General features: G+C 38.7%; 1 long non-coding RNA gene across 1 annotated transcript in view; it reads left to right on the top strand.

Annotated features, from left to right (window-relative positions):
- The window catches only part of LOC138988612 (uncharacterized), a 97609-nt gene extending 75923 nt beyond the window's left edge, over window positions 1-21686 (top strand). The window contains exons 3-4 of the long non-coding RNA XR_011464885.1: window positions 11045-11122; window positions 21560-21686. This is a non-coding gene — a long non-coding RNA (uncharacterized lncRNA). The remainder of the gene's footprint in view (window positions 1-11044; window positions 11123-21559) is intronic.
- Window positions 21687-23152: the final 1466 nt, after the last annotated feature.

Below are 23152 nucleotides of genomic sequence, written 5' to 3' on the forward strand. Positions count from 1 at the left end.
CTTGGCAGGGGGATTCTTTACTGCTGAGCCACTAGGGAAGACCATAAAGAACTTGTTCCTAGTTTCAAAAATTGTTAACATTTGCTAAATGTTTTTTTTTTTTAATCACTTTTATTTTGCTTCTCTATTTTAAAGCAAATCTGAAACATCACATCTAAATACACTGATACACATTTCTAGTCTATAAAGAGAAATTAAAAATGTAACTATTATGCAGTAATTAATTCTAACAATGTTACCAATTGCTTTTTCATATTTTTTATGACTAGCCCTTATTTAAGTTCTTTTGATTATCTCAGTGATGCTATTTTGCTACTGGTTTATTCAAATCAGGATCAAACAAGGTCCATAGTTACATTCAGTTATTATGTCTCTGAAGTCTCTTATTCCAACTAAGTCCTCACTCATACACCACTTTTTGTTCCTCTTCATAACTGACTTGGAGAGACCAGCTCATTTGTCCAGTAGAATGTTCTGCACTGTAGATTCGGCTGATTGTATCCTTGTGGTGTTATTAAATGACTGGTCTATTCCCTGTGTTTCCTGGTCACTCTTCATTAGAGCTAGAGGCGTTATGAGACTCACACTCATATTTTGAGGGAAAGATATTTCATAGTGGCTACTGTATCCTTCATATTATATTACATCATAATTTGTATTTTCCTTTGTTGACTAACATTTGATGACATTAAGATTGATCAGTTGGTTCAGGTGGAGTCAGCCTAAACCCTCCACTATAAAGAAGAGCCTATGGAAGCTTAATCTATGAGATATCATATTATAAGATATCTTATAGCATCCATTGTTGATTGTTATCTAGGTAATCATTTAATTGTGATTACAAAATGGTAATTTTTCTTTTTCTGTTAAAAAATAAATCTTAAACCTGTAGAACAGTTGGAAGTACAGTACAGAAAATTGTTTTTTCCTATATATTTGACTTCCCTGGTGGCTCAGACGGTAACTCGTCTGCCTACAATTCAGGAGACCCAGGTTCAATCCCTGGGTCAGGAAGATCTCCTGGAAAAGGAAATGGCAACCCACTCCAGTATTCTTGCCTGGAAAACTCCATGGACGGAGGAGCCAAGTAGGCTACCGTCCATGGGGTCGCAGAGAGTCGGACACGACTGAGCGACTTCACTTCTATATATTTGAAAGTTTGTTAAGGATGTGATGCCCAGCCATCTTTTAATACTTTCATGTATTTCCTGCAACAAGGGCATTCTACATAACTACAGTTCAAACATCAAAATCAGTAAATTAATATTGACACATTGCTATCATCTAATCTTGGACCCCATTCAAGTTTTGCCAAATACCTCAGTAATATCCTTCATAAGAAAAAGATCCAGTTCAGAATCTTGCCTTGTGTTTAGCTGTCATGCTTCTTTATTTTCTTTTGAGTTGGAACAGTTTCTCAGTTCTTTCTTGACCTTTACAGCCTTGGCTTTCTTGAAGATTACAGAGCACTTACAATATGTCCTTCAATTTGTGTTTGACTGGTATTTCCTGATGATTAGAGCCAAGTTATGCAACTGCAGCAGAAACGTCACAAAAATGATACTGTGTTCTTGTTCCAAACTATCAAGTGGCTCATGATTTTGATTTGTTCCTTTGCTGATGACATTCACTTTCATCACTTGATTAAGGTAGCCTCTGCCAGGTTTCTCCACTGTGAGGTTATTCTTTATCCTTTTGTAATTACTTAATATTTTATGGAGAGGTACTTTGAAACTATTTAAATGTCCTGCTCTTCATGAAATTTTCAACTTATTTATTGTTATACCAGTGTTGTATGTTATATTCTTCTATTTTACTCAATGAGTTATAATCCATTAATATCATTTAAAATTTTGATGCTCAAATTGATTTGGCCAGTCACAGCCCCTTGAGAGCTGGCTCCTGTGTCCTTTTGACATGACTCCATTATTCTTTGAGCAGTCACCTGCTTTCTGATACAAGATGATCCAGGATATCATGACCTTTCATTGCCTAGGGTTAGTGGATGAAGAGGTAAGAGAAAGAATCAAAAAGATGATTTTCTAATTTGATTCTTCCTTCTGTATATTTTGTCTGGGATTTGTCTTTAAAGTCACACCTCATCCACTTTTTTATCCAGAATATGTGCTTAATTATTCTCATTATATGTCAGTTTTCAAAATAAGGAATTGTACCCTAGCAGTATTTGACATGATGATGAGTTTGTTTAAAAAATAAAATTATGAATGCATTAAATTTTGTTTTTATATTTGAATTTGATGTTTCAATTTATTGTTTCTGTTATTCCATTTTTTTGTTCACATTTTCCCATTTTTGGGGTATCATGGGTCCCTTTCTGTTGACTTCTGTGTCCTTTTGACACAGACCCCACTCATCTTTCATAGCTTCTTGCTTTTTTGCTGCAGCGAGATGATCCCATCTGGGGTGTAAGCTTCTGGTTCTAATTTGGAATAAATCAAGAAGCATAGTCAGAGATGATATTTGGAATCATGATCTGGGTGGTAGAGGGATTTATTGCTACTGGGTAGTCATTGCTTCTCCCCTTCATGGATGATAGCCTTGTCATGGCAAAGGGACTTGCGTTATTCAGTGAAGCTTTGAGGCATGCTCTGTAGGGCCCCCCAAGACAGATGGGTCATAGTGAAGAGTTTTGACAAAACATGATCCACTGGAGGAGAAAATGGCAATCCACTCCAGTATTCTTGCCTGGAGAGCCCCATGATCAGTATGAAAAAGGATAAGGGTATGACATCACTGGAAGACAAGCCCCTCAGGTCAGAAGGTGTCAGAGATGCTACTGGGGAAGAGCAGAGGGTAGTTGCCAATAGCTTCAGAAAGAATGAAGTGCCAGGCCAAAGCAGAAATGACTCCCAGTTGTGGATGTGTCTTGTGGTGAAAGTAAAGTCTGATGGTATAAAGAAGATGGTAATATTGCATAGGAACCTGGAATGTCAGGTAAATGAATCAAGGTAAGTTGGGCGTGGTCAAGCAGGAGATGGTAAGAGTAAACATAGACATCTTAGCAATCAGTGAACTAAAATGGACAGGAATGGGTGAATTTAATTCAGATGACCATTATATCTACTACTCTGGGCGAGGATCCCTTAGAAGAAATGGAGTAGTCATCATAGTCAACAAGAGCCTGAAATGCAGTACTTGTGTACAACCTCAACAAGGATAGAATAATCTCAGTTTGTTTCCAAGGCAAACCATTCAACATCACAGTAATCCAAATCTATGCTTCAATTATTGATGTCAAAGAAGCTAAAGTTGAAGGGTTCTATGAAATCCTACAATATCTTCTAGAACTAACACCAAAAAAGATATCCCTTTCATCATAGGGAACTGGAATGCAAAAATAAGTCAAGAGATACCTGGAGTAATGGGTGAGTTTGGCCTTGGAGTACAAAATGAAGCAAGGCAAAGGCTAATGGAGTTTTGTCAAGAGAACAAGCTGGTCTTAGCAAATACCCTCTTCTAACAATCTAAGAGATGACTCTACACATGGACTTCACCAGAAGGTCAATACCAAAATCAGATTGATTATGTTCTTTGCAACCAAAGAAGGAGAAGCTTTATACAGTCAGCAAAAACAAGACCTGGAGCTGACTGTGACTTAGATCATGAGCTCCTTATTGAAAAATTCAGGCTTAAATTGAAGAAAGTAGGGAAAATCACTAGGCCAGTCAGGTATGACCTAAATCAAATTCCTTATGATTATACAGTGGAGGTGATGAATAGATTCATGGATTAGATCTGGTAGAGAGAGGGCCTGAAGAACTATGGATGGAAGTTTGTAACATTGTACAGGAGTCAGTAACCAAAATCAGCCCAATGAAAAAGAAATGCAAGGTGGCAAAGTGGCAGTCTGAGGAGGCTTTACATATAGCTGAGAAAAGAAGGGGAGCAAAAAGCAAGGCAGAAAAGGAAAGATATACCCAGCTGAATATGGAGTCCCAGAGATAGCAAGGAGAAATAAGAAGGCCTTCTTAAATCAACAATGCAAAGAAATAGAGGAAAACAGTAGAATGAGAGATATTAGAGATCTCTTCAAGAAAATTGGAGATATCAAGGGAATTTCCTGCAAGGATGGGCATGATAAAGAACAGAAATGTTAAGGACCTAACAGAAGAAAAAGAGATTAAGAAAAGGTAGCAAGAATACACAGAAGAACTATATAAAAAAGGTCTTAATGTCCTTAATAACCATGATGTTGTGGTCACTTACCTAGAGTCAGACATCCTGGAATATGAAGTCAAGTGGGCCTTAGAAAGCATCACTACAAACAAAACTAGTGGGGGTGATGGAATCCAGCCGAGCTATTGCAAATCCTAAAAGACAATGCTATTAAAGTGCTACACTCAGTATGTCAGCAAATTTGGAAAATTCAACAATGGGCACAGGACTGGAAAAGGTCAGTTTTCATCCCAATCTCAAAGAAGGGCAATGCCAACAATGTTCAAACTACCATACATATGCACTCATTTCACATGCTAGCAAAGTTATGCTCCAAATCCTTCAAGCTAGGCTTCAGCAGTACATGAACTGAGAACTTCCAGATGCACAAGCTAGGTTTAGAAAAGGCAGAGGAACCACAGATCAAATTGCCAACATCCACTGGATCATGGAGAAAGCAAGGGAACTCCAGAAAAACATCTACTTCTGCTTCATTGACTGTGCTAAAGCCTTTGACTGTGTGGATCACAACTGTGGAAAATTCTTAAAGAGGTGGGAGTATGAGACCACCTTACCTGTTTCCTGAGAAACATGTATGTGGGTCATGAAATGACAGTTACAACTGAACTTGAAACAAGTGACTGGTTCAAAACTAGGAGTATGAGAAGGCTGTATATTGTTACCCTACTTATTTAACTTATATGCAGTGTACATCCTGCAAAATATTGGGCTGGATGAATCACAAGCTGGAATCAAGTTTTTTGGGAGAAATAACAACAATCTCTGCTATGCAGACGATACCACTCTAAAAGCAGAAATTGAAGAGAAACCAAAGAACCTCTTGATGAGGGTGAAAGAGGAGAGTGAAAAAGCGGGCTTGAAACTCACCATTAAAAAAAAACTAAGATCATGGCATCTGGTCACACCACTTCATGACATATAAAGAGGGGAAATGTGGAAGCAGTGACAGCTTTTAATTTCATGGGCTCCAAAATCATTGCAGACGGTGACTGCAGCCACAAAATTAAACGATGCTTGCTCCTTGGAAGGAAAACTATGATAGACCTAGACAACATGTTAAAAAGCAGAGACATCACTTTGCTGATGAAGGTTGATATAGTTACATACCTGGTTTTTCCAGTAGTCACGTATGAATATGAGAGTTAGATCATAAAGAAGGCTGAGAGCTAGAAATTAATACCTTTGAATTGTGGTGATGGAGAAGACTCTTGTGAGTCCCTTGGACTGCAAGGAGATTAAACCAGCAATCCTAAAGGAAGTGAAAGTGAAATGAGTCACTCAGTCATGTCTGACTCTTTGTGACCCCATGTAGCCTGCTAGGCACCTCTGTCCATGGAGTTCTCCAGGCAAGAATACTGGAGTGGGTTGCCATTCCCTTCTCCGGGGGATCTTCCTGACCCAGGGATTGAACACTGGCCTCCCACATTGCAGGCAGATTCTTTACCATCTGAACCACCAGGGAAGCCCTATCCTAAAGGAAATCAGCCCTGAATATTCATTGGAAGGACTGATGCTGAAGTTGAAGCTCCAGTATTTTGGCCACCTGATCCGAAGAGCTGATTCTTTGGAAAATACCCTGATACTGGGAAATATTGGAGGCAAAAAGAGAAGCGGGCAGTAGAGGGTAAGGTGATTAGATAGTATCACTGACTCGTTCTGTCGCTGTCATGTCTGACTCTTTGTGACACCATAGATGGCAGCATACCAGGCTCCTGTGACCTCCATTATCTCCCAGAGTTTATTCAAATTCATGTCCATTGAGTCAGTGACTGGAAAAATCATAGCTTTGACTATATTGACTTTTAAAAATATAAATTTATTTATTTTAATTGGAGACTAATTACTTTACAATATTGTATTGGTTTTGCCATACATCAACATGAATCCACCACGGGTGTACAAGGTTCCCCATCCTGAACCCCTCTCCCACCTCCCTCCCCATACTATCCCTCTGGGTCATCCCAGGGCACCAGCCCTGAGCACCCTGTCTCATGCATCAAACCTGGACTGGCTATACTGACTTTTATTGGCAGTATGATGTCTCTGCTTTTTAATATACTATCTATGTCTGTCATAGCTTTACTTCCAAAGAGAAAGCTATTAGCATAATCTATCTAGAGGAGCACCATGAATTTCCTGAGTAGCATGAACCGTTAGGTGTGGTCTGGATAACAAGGACACTCCTTATCATTTGGGAGATCCTAAGTGTTCAGAAGTTACCTCTGAGGAGTTGGGACACATCCCTCTGTAAGTAAACATTGTAGGTGTGTACTACAGCACATCGATTCTATAAGGTATATGTTATTTACTACACAACAGGCTTTTATTTAATATTTTTGCTTTATAATCATGTGTCTTTTATGCTAAAACTCCTGGTTGCAACTCAGATATTTAATTATCTCTGGTTTTTTAAATTAGAGGAGCTAAGAGACCTGCCTCTTGAGAAACCTGTATGCAGGTCAGGAAGCAACAGTTAGAACTGGACATGGAACAACAGACTGGTTCTAAATAGGAAAAGGAGTACATCAAGCCTGTATATTGTCACCCTGCTTCTTTAACTTATATGCAGAGTACATCATGAGAAACGCTGGGCTGAAGGAAGGACAAGCTGGAATCAAGATTGCCGGGAGAAATATCAATAACCTCAGATATGTAGATGATACCACCCTTATGGCAGAAAGTGAAGAAGAACTAAAGAGCCTCTTGATAAAAGTGAAAGAGGAGAGTAAAAAAAGTTGGCTTAAAGCTCAACATTCAGAAAACTAAGATCGTGGCATCCAGTTCCATCACTTCATGGCAAATAGATGGGCAAACAGTGGAAACAGTGGCTGACTTTATTTTTTGGGGCTCCAAAATCACTGCAGATGGTGATTGCAGCCATGAAATTAAAAGACGCTTACTCCTTGGAAGGAAAGTTATGACCAACCTAGACAGCATATTAAAAAGCAGAGACATTACTTTGCCAACAAAGGTCCGTCTAGTCGAGGCTATGGTTTTTCTGGTGGTCATGTATGGATGCGAGAGTTGGACTATAAAGAAAGCTGAGTGCCGAAGAATTGATACTTTTGAACTGTGGTGTTGGAGAAGACTCTTGAGAGTCCCTTGGACTACAAGGAGATCCAACCAGTCCATCCTAAAGGAGATTATTCCTGGGTGTTCATTGGAAGGACTGATGTTCAAACTCCAGTACTTTGGCCACCTGATGTGAAGAGCTGACTCATTTGAAAAGCCCCTGATGCTGGAAAAGATTGACGGCAGGAGGAGAAGGGGTAGACAGAGGATAAGATGATTGGATGGCATCACCGACTCAATGTACATGGGTTTGAGTGGACTCTGGGAGTTGGTGATGGACAGGGAGGCCTGGCATGCTGCGGTTCATAGGGTCACAAAGATTCGGACACGACTGAGCAACTGAATGAACTGAACTGAGCTGAAGAAGTGCAAGAAGGCTATTTATAATGTTAAACCAAAAAATAAGGACACAAATTAGTGCTGTAATATTTGGTATAATACACAAGTGTTCAATGGATGTGAATGAGAATGACCATAGTGGTTTAATGGAAGAGGCAGATTATGAAAACCTGAATTATAATAAACAGAGGCCCAAGTGTAATGGTTCATCATATTAGAAGCTCATTCCTTGCTCTGTACCAGTCCAGAGGCTTCTTGGTTGGCAGGAGGATTCTGGTTCAAGACAGTCATGAGAATCCAGGTTAGTGGCAGAAATTACATCTTTAACAAATAGCTTCTGAAGTTGATTTGAGTATCGCCATCTCAGTCTCCTGAAAGCATGAAGAGGTGAGTGTGCCACTTTTTATGGATTGTTTACTGGGGATCATTCAAACCACTTCCATGCCCATTTGATTGGCTAGGACTCATTCTCAGGGCCCCAGTTAGGCAGTGAAATGTGGTAAAGGTGTACTCCCAGCAGAAGGGCAGTAATTAATTTGGTGGTTAGTTCACAGTCTGTATCACAAAGCATTTGAGTTGAAACTTTGAAGAGGCATATGATTTGGAGAGGAAAAGGGAACATACCTCAGAGGAAGCTGAAGAACAGAGGGTGAGGCAGATGACAGTCATGTTATGTGGCTGTGAAAAAGTAAGTTGTTGGGAATGGCTGGAGGCATGTTTCAATAGATTGTTCCTTGAGTCACATGAATTTATAAGTGTTTATAAATTGTTTCTCCAACTACACTAACACTTCCTAGTACAGTATCTGTCACATAGCAGGTATATGATCAATGTTATAAAATCAAGATTCTAATTTAGATTACTTAGACTCTTGGTTTAAATCAGATGAATGTTCCCTTTGAGAAACTTAACCTGTTATCCGTAGGACATTTTACTTTTAAAAGAGATCTAATCAGCTAATACTCTAATACATGGGTTTTTTTTAAAAGCAGAGACTTTAAATATCAATATATCGCAGAATGATTTTACCTTAAGCTGCCAATGTCTTTTCATAGTGTTTATTTGCTCTTCTGTGTATATACATTGAATTTATGCCTTTATGAAAAGGGTCAATGTTATCTGCCAACATTACTGATACAGATTGAAATAAATTTGATTTGTTGTAAACACAGATATTATATTTATTTTATAATGAAAGAAGATATCTTTAAAATGGTTAGACTAAAAATAAAGCTGCTCAAAAGAAAAAAAAAAGGAAAAGTAGAAGATGGGAAACTGGTAAATGATTGTAGAAATATTTAAGATACAAACATCTTACTTTTTTATTCTTATCTCTATTTATCTGTGTTTAGCTAGAAGATGAAAACTTATTCTGAATAAAATATTTTGATTAATTTACTTACCACTATTTTGTGTCTGCTGATATGAATTTTGTTCATATCTGTATTCAGAGCACAAAATTTAATAATAAAGCATAGCAACACTAATAATTTGTGTTCTGAGTGACTTCTCAAGGAACTGACTTCTCAAGGAACTGCAAATGTGTAGAAGATATTTCTAGGGAGAGGAGTGACTGGGAAAATTTTTTTGTGTGTGTTGTTTGGCCTGTACATCTGGTTGAACTCATTTATGAATGAGGAATTTCAGTTACTATATAAGGTTTTGCTTTTGATCATTCAAATCCTCCAGACACTGTGCCTAGAGGGGCTAAACTGGATCAACTGCAGTTGACAGCCTTTCCTGTTCTCTGGCTTCTGTTTGGGTTGGATGGTGGAGCACTTGGAGTAGGTCAGAGGGAAGAGGAATGATTTATTCCTTTAGTCTTTACCGTGTGGCATTGCGCCACAAACTGGATGCATCCTTTGCCCAAAAGTTACAGCTCTTTTCAGGTAGCTCAATTTTTTTTTTTTTCTCTCTCTCTCTCACCCTCCTAGAAACAGTGACAGACTTTATTTTTTGGGCTCCAAAATCACTGCAGATGGTGTCTGCAGCCATGAAATTTAAAGACGTTTACTCCTTGGAAGAAAAGTTATGACCAACCTAGACAGCATATTAAAAAGCAGAGACATTACTTTACCAACAAAGGTCTGTCTGGTCAAGGCTATGGTTTTTCCAGTAGTCATGTATGCTTATGAGAGTTGGACTATAAAGAAAGCTGAGTGGTGAAGAATTGATGCTTTTGACCTGTGGTGTTGGAGAAGACTCTTGAGAGTCCCTTGGACTGCAAGGAGGTCCAACCAGTCCATCCTAAAGGAAATCAGTCCTGAATATTCATTGGAAGGACTGATGCTGAAGCTGAAACTCCAATACTTTGGCCACTTGGTGTGAAGAACTGACTCATTGAAGACCCTGATGCTGGGAAAGATTGAAGGCGGGAGGAAGGGAGGGCGGCAGAGGATGAGATGGTTGGATGGCATCACCGACTCGATGGACATGAGTTTGAGTAAACCCCGGGAGTTGGTGATGGACAGGGAGGCCTGGCATGCTGCAGTCCACAGGGTCACAAAAAGTTGGACACGACTGAGCGACTGAACTGAACTGAACTGAATTAGGAAAGTATAATCGAGGAGATGAGTGCAGCTGATACATAAATTATCCCAAGTTTGTATCTCTCTTAATTTGACGTTCAGGGATTATTTTTTTAAACAAAATTTAGATGAATTAAAACTATGGATGTGTAGATCAGTAGGTAAGAAAAAAAGTAATTTGGGACTACACTGTGCTCAGTCCCTATTTCAGAGACAGGGTTCGGCAGCCTCTCTGAGCTTAGTTATGGTATAGTGTTTTTTTTTTTTTATAAATCCTTGTTTCATTGCCTAAGCTGGAGTCATACTGGGAGGGTATTACAAAGTCCTGGATCCTGAATGGCAACCACAATGTGAGGAGTGATATAATTTTTCTCCTCTCGGTGATGGTGTTGCTGGTGTTTATGGGTGTGGGAGGGAAGTTGAGTTGTGTTGGTGATACAAGTTCATGAGGTTAAAGTACTTTGAAGGTTAATTTAAAATTAGAAAAAACTTCCTGAAGTCAGTACTGGGTCATACTTTCTAGTATAGTAATCCACACTTTTTTTTTTTTTTTCCTAGTATAGTAATCCAGACACTTTTGGTGAATTTTTTTTAATATAAATTTATTTATTTTAATTGGAGGCTAATTACTTTACAATATTGTATTGGTTTTGCCATACATCATCATGAATCTGCCACGGGTGTACACGTGCTGCCCATCCTGAAGCCCCCTCCCACCTCCCTCCCCGTACTATCCCTCTGGGTCATCCCAGTGCACCAGCCCCAAGCATCCTTGTTTTTCTACTTCCATCCCCTTTGCTAGAGTTTATAATACTTAGTGGTATTCCACAATCCTGAAACTGTAAGTTTGAAATTAGATATCACAGTTTTGGATCATCTTACAAATTTTATGCTTTTCTGACCTACAGGTACACTGAGCTGGCTCCTGAAGAGCTGCCCTTTTGTATACATAAACTTGAAACGCCTGACCCTGGAGGTATGAAAAGGTAAGTGGTACTTACAGCGTTAGACAGAGACCAACATTTTCATTGTGCGTAACAACAGAAGTTTGCAAGCTCTTAGAAACTACATATGTTCCTGATCATGTTTAACAGACCCTATTCTCCTTGCAGCTTATATTTTGTGCGTGTCTTTGACCTCTAACTTTAATGTATTCTTTTGGACTAGACTGATACCAGATAGAGTATTAAAACCAAAATCAAGTGGCTGCAACAGTGGGTGAACAATATATGTCTTAGTTCAGGGTCCTGCCACCATCCACCAGACCCCTGTGGTCCCGTGGAGTTACTGTGGTTTTGCATAGTGATGTTGGTCTCTTATCTCTCTCTCACTTTAGCCTGAAATAGCCTTTTCCTTTTCTTCCTTCATTCAGCATACATTCCCCCGTGACTCGAGTCTGTGGTAGGTGTTTATCCAATGTGCCCTCAGATTGTGTATCTACCATCTATTTTGCAGTTGACTATTTATTCCACTAAATTATGTGTTCCTTGAGGGAAGGAACTGTAATTATTTATATTTCTAGAGTCAGTGTAATGATTATGAATATGGCTTTTGCAGTCTGTGATACCTGGGTTTGAGTTCCAATTTGCCATTCATAAGGCGCATGACCCTGGATAAACTATTTATATCTTTGGAGCTATAGTTTTTTCCTTAAAAAAAAATGGAGAAAATAGTATTATATAATCCAAGTATCTTGAGGATGAAAGTGTATATACACAGAAAGTACTTAGCTTAGAAGGATATTACATACTCAATAATTATTATAGGTTATTCCCAGCAGATGTAGAATGAATCTTTCAGTTTTTTTTTAAGACTTAAAAACATATTTATTTATTTTACTTTTGCTCATGCTGGGTCTTTGTTGCTGTTAGAGGACTTTCTCTAGTTGCTGCAAGTGGGGGCTACTCTTTGCTCTGGTGCGTGGGCTTCTCACTGCAGTGATTCTTTTGTTGCAGAGATGGGCTCTAGGCGTGAGGGCTTCAGGGTTAGCAGCACACAGGCTCAGAAGCTGTGGTGTGCGGGATCTAGGCATATGGGCTCTGTAATTTCGGCGTGTGGACTCTGGTACTCTAAAACTGCTCTAGACTTGGTAGTTGTGGTGAGTGGACTTGGCTGCTCTGTGGCATGCGGAATTCTCCTGGACCGGGGATCACACCCATGTCCCCTGCATTGGCAGGCAGATTCCTGTCCACTGTACCACCAGCAGAAGTGAAGTCCCAATCTTTCAGTTCTTGTGCATGACTTCCCTGGTGGCTCAGGTGGTAAAGTGTCTGCCTACAATGTGGGAGACCTGGGTTCAATCCCTGGATCGGAAAGATCCCCTGAAGCAGGAAATGGCGCCCCACTCCAGTACTCTTGCCTGGAAAATCCCATGGACGGAGGAGCCTGGTGGGCTACAGTCCATGGGGTCACAAAGAGTCAGGCATGACTGAGCGACTTCACTTTTCGTCCAGACTTATTTGACATGGAAACCTATGAATGTAGAACTTTGTGATTGTCTTGAATCATTGACCCACAGGGAAAAGTGTTATCCATGAAGCAAATAAAAACCAAGGGCAAGATCTCACAGCTAGTTTTGGTCATGCTATTGTAAACATTACCCTCTACCCACTCATATATTATCATAATATTGGTATAAAATTGGTTTCAAATATTGCAATTGATAATTGTGGTAAGTTAGCCTGCTCTGATTAATGAGGGTATTGTTGAGAAAATAAAGTCCAAGATGATTTTTATGGCATAAAGCTGTCTTCTTCTTTAGCTCTCTTAAGAGCTCCATTCTGTATTTTTTTGCTCTCATCATATACAGTTTTATTGTAAAAACCCTCTTCTAAAAGTTTCCAGTTTTCCCAACTAACATAGCAAGCACTTAATCCTTTTCCATGATTAAGACTAAAAGTTATTTCTGCTGATAAGAATTTCTCAATAATATAATATATAATTTACCATTTTACTCTTTGGGCTCCCACCATACCATATAGATTTCATAGCATATTTCTCACTTGGATATTTTTCCCTGCTAAACTGTAAACCACACGAGGGCAGATGCTGGTATATAGCAGGTGCTTACTGTATCTAAGTGCAGGAACACATGATAAGAAATCTAGGCATATTTAAGGTATATTAGTAAGGAATGCTTACATTTCAACTCCACTTGCTTGCCATGCACATTAATAAACCACTATCTATTTCTCGTATTTTCTAGAGTTTGTAGGCTCTTAAATGTTTCTTTCGTTATACAGGTCAGTGTTCAGTTCAGTTCAGTTGCTCAATCATGTCTGACTCTTTGCGACTCCATGGACCAAAGCACGCCAGGCCTCCCAGTCCATCACCAGCTCCCAGAGTTTACCCAAACTCATGTCCATTGAGTTGGTGATGCCATCCAACCATCTCATCCTCTGTTGTCCTTTTCTCCTCCTGCCTTCAATCTTTCCCAGCATCAGGGTCTTTTCAAATGAGTCAATTCTTCGCATTAGGTGGCCAAAATATTGGAGTTTCAGCTTCAACGTCAGTCCTTCCAATGAACACCAGGTCTGATCTCCTTTAGAATGGACTGGTTGGATCTCCTTGCAGTCCAAGGGACTCTCAAGAGTCTTCTCCAACACCATAGTTCAAAAGCATCAATTCTTTGGCACTCAGCTTTCTTTGTAGTCCAACTTTATAGGTCAGTGTACTTGACTTAATGATCTGGGACGATAATCTCTATAGGCATCAAGAGGATGTATGTATAACGTTTAGGGATCTTTTATTTTTATTTATTTATTTTTTGGAGGGATCTTTTATTTTAATGTAGATCTTATTCTTTCTTAAATACAATTGATATATTGCCCATATCACTAAGGTAGGAACATATGAGAACAGTGAAAATGAAAACAGTTTCCACATGAGGAAAATTGGATGGTATCCAATTTATTTATGAAATGAACATATATGATTTGGCCAACATAACAATGAGTTAAGACTTAAGATTATGTTTCAAGTCGATTGAGACCAATAACATGAGTTTATTATTCTGAGGTCAAACTCAGATGAATACTGTCTAAGTAAGACCTGCTACAAGGCTAGAACTTATCCATTCTGCTCATAAAGAGAAGGAACCAAAGGGAAGTGTGTCTTAGCCAGTAGCTAAGTGTGGCTGCTTCCTATATCTCACCTGTGTTTGAGGTGCAGACACCTTCTCATTCTCTTGATCCGTCTTACCAGTTTTCTGTGTCCTGATTATATTCAGGAAGCAGAGTTATGGTTGCCCTCCCTAAGACGCTCATGTAATCTCTCCCTGCTCCTCCTCTGGCCAAATAATTGTTCAGATGTGAAGCTCGAGACACGAATTGAAGTCTAGCCTCTACTAATTAGGGCTTCCCTGGTGGCTCAGTAGTAAAGATTCTGCCTGCAATTAAAAGAGTTGCAGATTCAATTCCTGTGTTGGGAGGATCCTTGGAGAAGGAAATGGCAACCCACTCCAGTATTCTTGCCTGGGAAATCCCATGGACAGAGGAGGCTGGTGGGCCGCAGTCCACGGGGTCACAGAAGAGTCAAACAGGACTTAGTGACTAAACAACATCCACAACTCTACTCATCAGTAATGTGACCTTGGACAAGTTTCTTAAACTCCCTGAAGCATGGTTACTGCCATTGCAAAATGAGATTGCATATTAATATCTTCACAGGGTATTTGTGAGGACCAAGTGGGAGAATGCACATGAAAACACTAAGTGAATTGTGAAACATGAAAAAGTGAGTTTGTTACAAATCTGTGCTAGACTGTGAGCGCTGGTACGTAGGCATTATTTTCTTTGTCTCTAACTTTCCAGCACTTTTCTTTTAAGGACGGCATTGGTAGAAGGAACCTGTTCTATTACCACATGTTGAGGGACGGAATGTGAACTTGGGGACTTGGCATGTTTTAGTCCACTTACTGGACAACCTTTGGGTTAACAGTCTGTCTGTAGAGTCAAGTGTTCTGCGTGGCAATATTTCTTGATGGGGATCTTTTCCAAATAAATTTGATGAGGAAGAAACTAGTGAAGAAGAAGAGATGGATTATTTATTGTGAACAGAAGGATATAGAAAATATATTCTGGTTCTATCTTATTGCCTTGTAAAGAGCACACTCACCATAATCTCCCATTTTATTGGTAATTCAGGGACACTATTAAGAATATTAATCATCCTCTGGTATAACACTATGATGACTTCAGGGAACATGCTGTATATTAGTTTGTTTACCTTGATATCAAATAATTCCAAACTGTATATTTTGAAATGTGATATATTTTATACATTTATAATCTTTATTTCCTCCTCTGTTGTCACGTCTCTTCACTATGAGGCAACACCCATTCCAGATGTTTTCTCCCTTTTATTTCCTGCTTTCTCATAGAAGTCAAGGGAGGGCCATAGTACTCCAGAGAAGCCCACCTTCCTGTAGGGCCCCCTCTGCAGAGGTGAGGCAGGACTCCAGGTCCTGAGTACCTCCAGAGTACTCAGCCTCCCCAACCGCATCCCTTCCCTCCACGAAGCCTCTCAGGACAGTATGTTTAAGTGATCAGGACAAGACATCCCTGCTTTCCAGGTCATCACTCATTTCCTAAGCTTCAATCCTCTTTGTCCGGATATGTCTGTTGTGGCCCCATCTCTCACTGCTTCTCCCTCTTCTGAACCTCCTCCATCGTGCCTTCTGGAATTACGTTCAGTGAAGGAGTCAGTCTGTCTGGGACTGAAAGAGCAAATATCAGCTCAGACTGAAAAGAAAGGGAAAAAAAAAAATCCCTGCTGTTCGTCGGACTGGGAGGTCAGACAAAGATAAAGCCAACTGCAAAGCGAATAGGAGGGCAACCTTAAAAGGCCACAAGGCTCCCTTCTTCGAATGACTATTGCTTTCTTACCCATGACATCCTGGACCTACTTTGCTCTCCTCATGTATTACTGGGGACACCCAATCACTCAGCCACCCTCACCTCATAACATTCCCTGATCCCTAGTTAATGAGTGAAGTGAAGTGAAGTGAGAGTCGCTCAGTTGTGTCTGACTCTTTGTGACCCCGTGAACTATACAGTCCATGGGATTCTCCAGGCCAGAATACTGGTGTGAGTAGCCTTTCCCTTCTCCAGGGGATCTTCCCAACCCAGGGATCAAACCCAGGTCTCCCATGTTGCAGGCAGAGTCTTTACCCGCTGAGCCACCAGGGAAGCCCAGTTAGTGCTTGCTTCTCTGCATTCCACCTGAGAAACTGGAAGGATGTAGCACTGATCCTGGCTCCCCTCAGTCCCTCCTCCGAATCCTTCAGCCGGAACCCAGCCCTACAGAGCACGCTTTCCTCCTCCCTCTTGTTGAAAGGGGTGTTCCCGGATTCCTCTGAGTGCCTTTTTTCACTGCATCAAGTCAATAAATCTGATTTTGTCAGACTGCACTTTTGCTCCTGGTGGTCCTTGGCTGACTAGACCAGTCACTGCAAACTGCCCTTATCACTGACCTCTTTCCTGAACATGACACTGATGCCGTGTTCTACCTGGATCTGGGCACTTCTTCCCCTGCAGCCCTCCCACGCGGGAGCTGTATTTTCTTTCACGCATTTTCTACTGCTGGACCTGCAGATGGAGTCTATGTTTTCTTTGCGGATTCCAATCATCCCTGCTTCTCCTTGCAGACACTCAGCTTTAAATCATATTTCATCAGACTGCATTACTGCCCCCTACTCTTCCTGATTGCAATCATCTGTTGCCACCATCTGTTTCACCCACACCCACTACCTTTTATTCTTGGAAGATTTGAGCTTTAGGCTTACTGACACTCTTTACAATAATACTGTTGTAATTCTGGATCATTTCACTGTCTGCAGATATCTTTACATCCAAAACCCTGACCCAACAGTTCCTTGATCTACCCTTCTCTAGTGATTTTTGTCCTCAGCAATCCCTAAATTTTTCACTCCCCTCGTCATGTTTTAGGCTGTGTCAGTACACATAATTTAATATTTCCATAATCTTAATTTCAAGCACCTTTCTCCCTGAAAATCATCTCCTGTTTTTTTTTTTTTTTTTTCCCAGCTTATGTTCTGAAATTATCTCAACTCCAGTAATCTTCCAATCTGATCAGGTATGGTTCCACCAGAATTTTAGTGCCTGTAACTCACTTTGTGTCCTCATTTCCTTACTTTTTGGTCTTAAATTACACAATTTATCCTTATAATGACTTTTTACTTGACCTTTAAAAGTAAAACAACAATGTTACTTACACGCAATGCTCCCCCTGTTCTATGGTTATATAGCCGAACATGGCTAGAGAGAAATACACAACTCTGATGTCTGATTTTGCTTTATGTTTTATGAATGACGAATGACCTGTGATAAAACACGTGTAGTGTAAAACTTACCATTCTAACCATTTTGAAGTATACAATTCACTGGCATTAAGTGCATTCACATTATTTTCCAACCATCACTACCACCAATCTCCAGGACTTTTTCATTTCCCCAAACTAGTACTCTAACAATAACTTCAGACAACAGCTTTTAAATAATAACTTTTCATTTCTTGTTCCCTGAAAGCCCAGAAACCACTATTCTACCTTGTGACTGCTCTCATAGGTACTCTACTCTCTAGGTAATCTAGGTACCTAGTATAAGTAGAATCATATGGTATTTATTCTTTTGAGACCTATTTATATTAAAAAGCAGAGACATTTCTTTGCCAACAAAGATCTGTCTAGTCAAGGCTATGGTTTTTTCAATGGTCATGTATGGATGTGAGAGTTGGACTATAAAGAAAGCTGAGTGCCAAAGAATGGATACATTTGAACAGTGGTATTGGAGAAGACTCTTGAGAGTCCCTTGGACAGCAAGGAGATCCAACCAGTCAATCCTAAAGGAAATCATCCCTGAATATTCATTGGAAGGACTGATGCTGAGTTGAAACTCCAATACATTGGCTACCTGATGCAAAGATCTGACTCACTGGAAAAGACCCTGATGCTGGGAAAGATTGAAGGTGGGAGGAGAAGGGGACAACAGATGATGAGATGGTTGATGGCAGCACTGACTCAATGGACATGAGTTTGGGTAAACTCAGGGAGTTGGTGATGGACAGGGAGGCCTGGTGTGCTGCAGTCCATGGGGTTGCAAAGAGTCAGATATGCAAAGAGCAGCTGAACTGAACTGAACTATTTCAATTAGCACAATGTTTTCAAGGTTCATTTATGTTGTGCATATGTCAGAATTTCATTCCTTTTTAAGGCTGTGTGTAATATAGCATATTTTGTTTTTCTGTTCATGATTTTATTTTAAATTCGTGATCACTTGTCTCCACTGGTTCTCAACGCTGCCAGATGGTCTTACTCCATTCTGAAGTCCATTTTATTCTCTGTCTCACAGACTATTATTTCATACCTTATTTTATTTTTTCAAACCCGTTATGGTTCTGTCTCAGCTCTTAATCTTGATATCCATATTACTGAGAAATTAGAAGCAATCAGGAGAGAACTTCTTTAAGATTCCACTCCCACATATATATCTTCCAGTGAACATTCTTACCTCTTGTTATCCATCTACATCACACCAGCTCACGTCCCTTTTTCATTGTTACCCAAGGTCATTGTTTTAACACTGACCTTGTCAGTGTTGTCCTGACTTGTCCTCTCTTTCTTCTGCATATCAGATTCCCTCATCTCTTAGAATTTCTTTTTTCACCATTTCACATGCTGGAACTTCTCTTAGCTTAAAGATAACAATGACAAAACTTCCTGACTTATTTATTTTCCTACTCCCATCACTTTTCTCCTTATCTTTGTTGTAAATGTCTTTGAGAACTTTCTCTATACTTCCTGCTCAGTTTCTTTTAATGAGTTCTACCTCTGTTTCGCTTCTACAACTCCAGTGAAACATCTCTTATTAAAGTGCCAATCAATTCCAGATTTTTAAATCCAACGGGCAAATCTCAGTCCTCCTGCTATGTCACCTTCAAAAGCATTTGACACCGTTGACCCTTTCCTTCTCTTTCATGTACTGTTTCTTTGTTGGTTTCCTAGACACTGTTGCTTATTGTGTTTTTTCTATGCCACTAACCTTTACTTATTAGTCATGTTTGCTGGCTATTTTTCCCTTCTCATTCTCTGATTTCTGAATAATAGAGAGCTCAGGTCCCAGTCCTTGGTCCTTTTAGAATTTCTATATACATCCAATTCTGAATGAGTCTAAAGATCTTCACAAGTCTCATGGATTATATGTTGATAACAGTCTGATGGCTTCCAAATTCACTTCCAGGATGGGCTTTTCTCTGAATTCCAGATTTATGTATTTAATTGACAACTTGAAATTTCTACTTACATGTCTGATAGTTATTTCAAAGTTCAGTTCAGTTCAGTCACTCAGTTGCGTCTAACGCTTTGCGACCCCATGAATTGCAGTATGCCAGGCCTCCCTGTCCATCACCATCTCCTGGAGTTCACTCAAACTCATGTCCATGGAATCAGTGATGCCATCTAGCCATCTCATCCTCTGTTGTCCCGTTTTCCTCCTGCCCCCAATCCCTCCCAGCATCAGAGTCTTTTCCAATGAGTCAACTCTTCGCGTGAGGTGGCCAAAGTACTGGGGTTTCAGCTTTAGCACCATTCCCTCCAAAGAACACGCAGGGCTGATCTCCTTTAGAATGGACTGGTTGGATCTCCTTGCAGTTAGTGTGATCCAAACTGAGTTTGTTTTTCCCCAGACCTTCTGCTTTCCTAATATTTCCCATCTTGGTAAACTGCAACTGCATTCTTCTAGTTGCTGAGGCAAAAAATCTTGACGTCATCCTTGATTTTTCTCCGCTTCTTAAAACCTAGATCCAGTCTATCAAATCTTACTGGCTTTGCCTTTGCGATATAACCACAATATTACCACTTTATATAGCTTCTTCCTTCACCTCCTATATATCTTTGCACAAATGCCAGTTTATCAGTGGAAGTCCAGGTAGGTCACACGACATTGCATGCCCACTCACAGCGGCCTCTGCCCCTGTCGTATTCGGTGTTTATTCTTTAGCCTCACTGCTATTTATCGTACTGCGTATTTTTCTAGTGCACCTTTTATATTGTCCATGAGAACACAGATTTTTGTTTGCTTACTATTGTAGCCCCAATGATTAAATGTGTGCCCAACACATAGCTGGAATTTAATAAATATACATTGGATGAGTAAATTAAAAAAAATTAATACAGAGAATTAGGGAAAGTGAGATATTTAGAGCCAAGGGTACAAGAGCAAATAGACTCTTCGTTGGTATCTCCATGGTTCTATGAGAAGTAAAATTTTAGTTTTAGGAGGTGGCAGCTTAATAAAAATAGTAACAACTGAGTACTTATTATGTGCAAAAGCCATCTCACATGTTTTATTCTCTTCTGAAGTTGTATAACCATAAGAAATAGCTATCATTATCTCTGTTTTACAGATGAAGTTAAGTAACCTACTCAAATTCACCTTGCTAGTGAATGATTATGCTGGGATTCAAAATCAGTTCCATCTGACTCCACAATTCAGTTTTGTTTTCACTGTAATACATGGCTTACTTTTTGGCTTTTGGCTGGTGTTTTGGTTAATAAGGGTATTAATATAGGCAATAAACTTGGCAGAAAAACCAAATGATATGCCATTAAGCCTACTAAGGTCATCATTTTCTTTATTACATGAAGTTCAGTATTATGCAATTTTAATGTCTTCTTTATTTGTAGGGAGATCTGAATAGTTAAGATGTAGGGCAAACATTATTGGCATTTTTAATTGAAAATTAAAGGTTGCTCTGTGTCAAAATTTGCATGCAAGTAATAGTAGAAACAGGTATATTTGACCTTTTTTAGTATAATATTTGGTTGTTAAAAATGGAATTTTATTTGCTTTGACTATTTCTCTGCATTTAGGTAGCAATAAAAAAAGCCCTCCTGCAGCTAATTTAATAACAGTAAATTCTCATGGATGTAATGCAAATATCTGCTGTGAGGCAAAGTCTGCCTCCTTTATTTATTTCTGAATTCATTACATTGATTACACTGTAATGGGATTCAGGGGCTTTAAAAATGGAAGAGAAAATTGACTAGGTACATGTGAGAGAAAATTAGTGGGCCATTTGCCCTGCATTTGGAGCAGCCATTGTTTTTTTTTTTTTTTTTTTTTGAGATTAGTAACTCATTCACTTTGGGATTGTGATAAGCGATGTAGATTTCACTCAATTTTCCAAATGTAATTTGGAACAGTGTTTTTCTATTCACATATTTTTAGTTATGTGATAAGAGGTGTTGATAAAAGGATCTACTTTCACATATAAAACTTCATTTCCTAGATCAAAGAAAATGTTCATTGTAAATTACACCTTTCTGAGTCATCAAATGGTTTGAACATTAGAAGAACTGATTCCTAGCTCCAATTTTCACGTTTTCTCTTTCTCTCTGTGCCTAGATTTCTTCCTCTGGAAACTGAGCATGATCCTCATCCTGTTTATTTTATGGACATATTGAAACTTTCATCAGGTAATTTATGACAAATCAGTTTGTAAATTGGAATCTCTATGAAAAATGATAGTGATTTTATTACTGTTGTGTGGCTTAAAGGGATTACTAAATATTTTATTAAATTCATACTTTTGCCAAAAATTTATGGTTTTGGATTATAAAATTTGCCTCTTCAGAATAGTTTCTAGTTAATGCAGAATTTCTTGGAGTAAAATGTAAACCATTGATGGATTTCTACTACAGCACTGGTGAATGATCAATACCTTAACTCTTATTCAGATTTATTTTCTTTTTCATGTTCATTTCTCTTTTGTTACTAAAATAATTAATATTGACATTTACATTGTTTCTATTTTTTGTGGTTTTAAACAAGGCAATAATGCACATTTAAGTATATAGGCCCTTGCATATTTGTTTAATTTAGTCCCAGGTATTTTGGTTGACATTATATGTACTTTACAAAGGCTTTTGCCTATATCCTATTTGGATTAATATGGAAGACCCAAATTCTTTGTTATAAATCCACAGTTTTAAATCTATAAAGGGATCATCTGCATACCACATTCCACACTGTATGTATAAAGTACTGAAACATAATCAGTTTATGTGTCAAAAGAGAAAATGAAAGAATAATGACTTTTATTGATTTTTAATTTAGTTCTATCATGGTCAGAACATGATACTTTTACTTTTTTAAAAAAATTCCTTTTTTGTTTTTTAAAAATATCAAAGCATAGTTGATTGTGCTAGTTTCTGGTATGCAGTATAATGATTCATTCTTTTTGAAGATTTTGTTCCATTATAGATTGTTTCAAGATAATGAGTATAAATCCCTGTGCTATACAGTAAATTCTTGCTGTTTATCTATTTTATATATAGCAGTTTGTATCTGTTAATCAAATATCTGTAATTTCTATTTCTAAGGTCACCTTCCGAGATACTAAGGGTTAGGAATTCAACATACGAATTTTGGTGGGGACACAGTCTAATCCATAATGATATCCTAACTGATTTTCTGTCTACTTTTGTATGCATTATTGAGAGATAGGTATTGAAATCTCTGACTCTAACTACAGATTTGCCTATTTTTATATTTCCTTACAGTTCTGTCAGATTTTGCTTTACATATTTTTAAGCTCTATTGTTAGGTACAGAACTCTTAGAATTGTTATATTTTTTAATGAGTTAACTCCTTTGTCATTATGAAATAACTTTTTTTTGAATCCTTGGTAAATTCATGATACTTTTGGTCCTGAAATTTACTTTGTAAAATATTAATATAGACACTAAAGCTTTCTTTTGATTTGTGTCTATCTATATATCTATATTTATATCTTATTAGTCATCTTTGCTCTTTGTTTTCTCATTTCTCTGTTCTAATTTATGAGATATGGATTCTTGGAAATATTTTGTCACAAAGGGCCTGTAAAGATTTGGTTCAAAATATTTCATAACTTAAACACTTCTCACGATGTGAAGAGACCTACAGACCTCACTGGGAGGCTTCATCTATTAGTTTGAGCCAGAGAGAATCCATAAA

The sequence above is a fragment of the Bos mutus genome, chromosome 7, assembly GCF_027580195.1.
Source record: "Bos mutus isolate GX-2022 chromosome 7, NWIPB_WYAK_1.1, whole genome shotgun sequence".
Classification (NCBI taxonomy): domain Eukaryota; kingdom Metazoa; phylum Chordata; class Mammalia; order Artiodactyla; family Bovidae; genus Bos; species Bos mutus.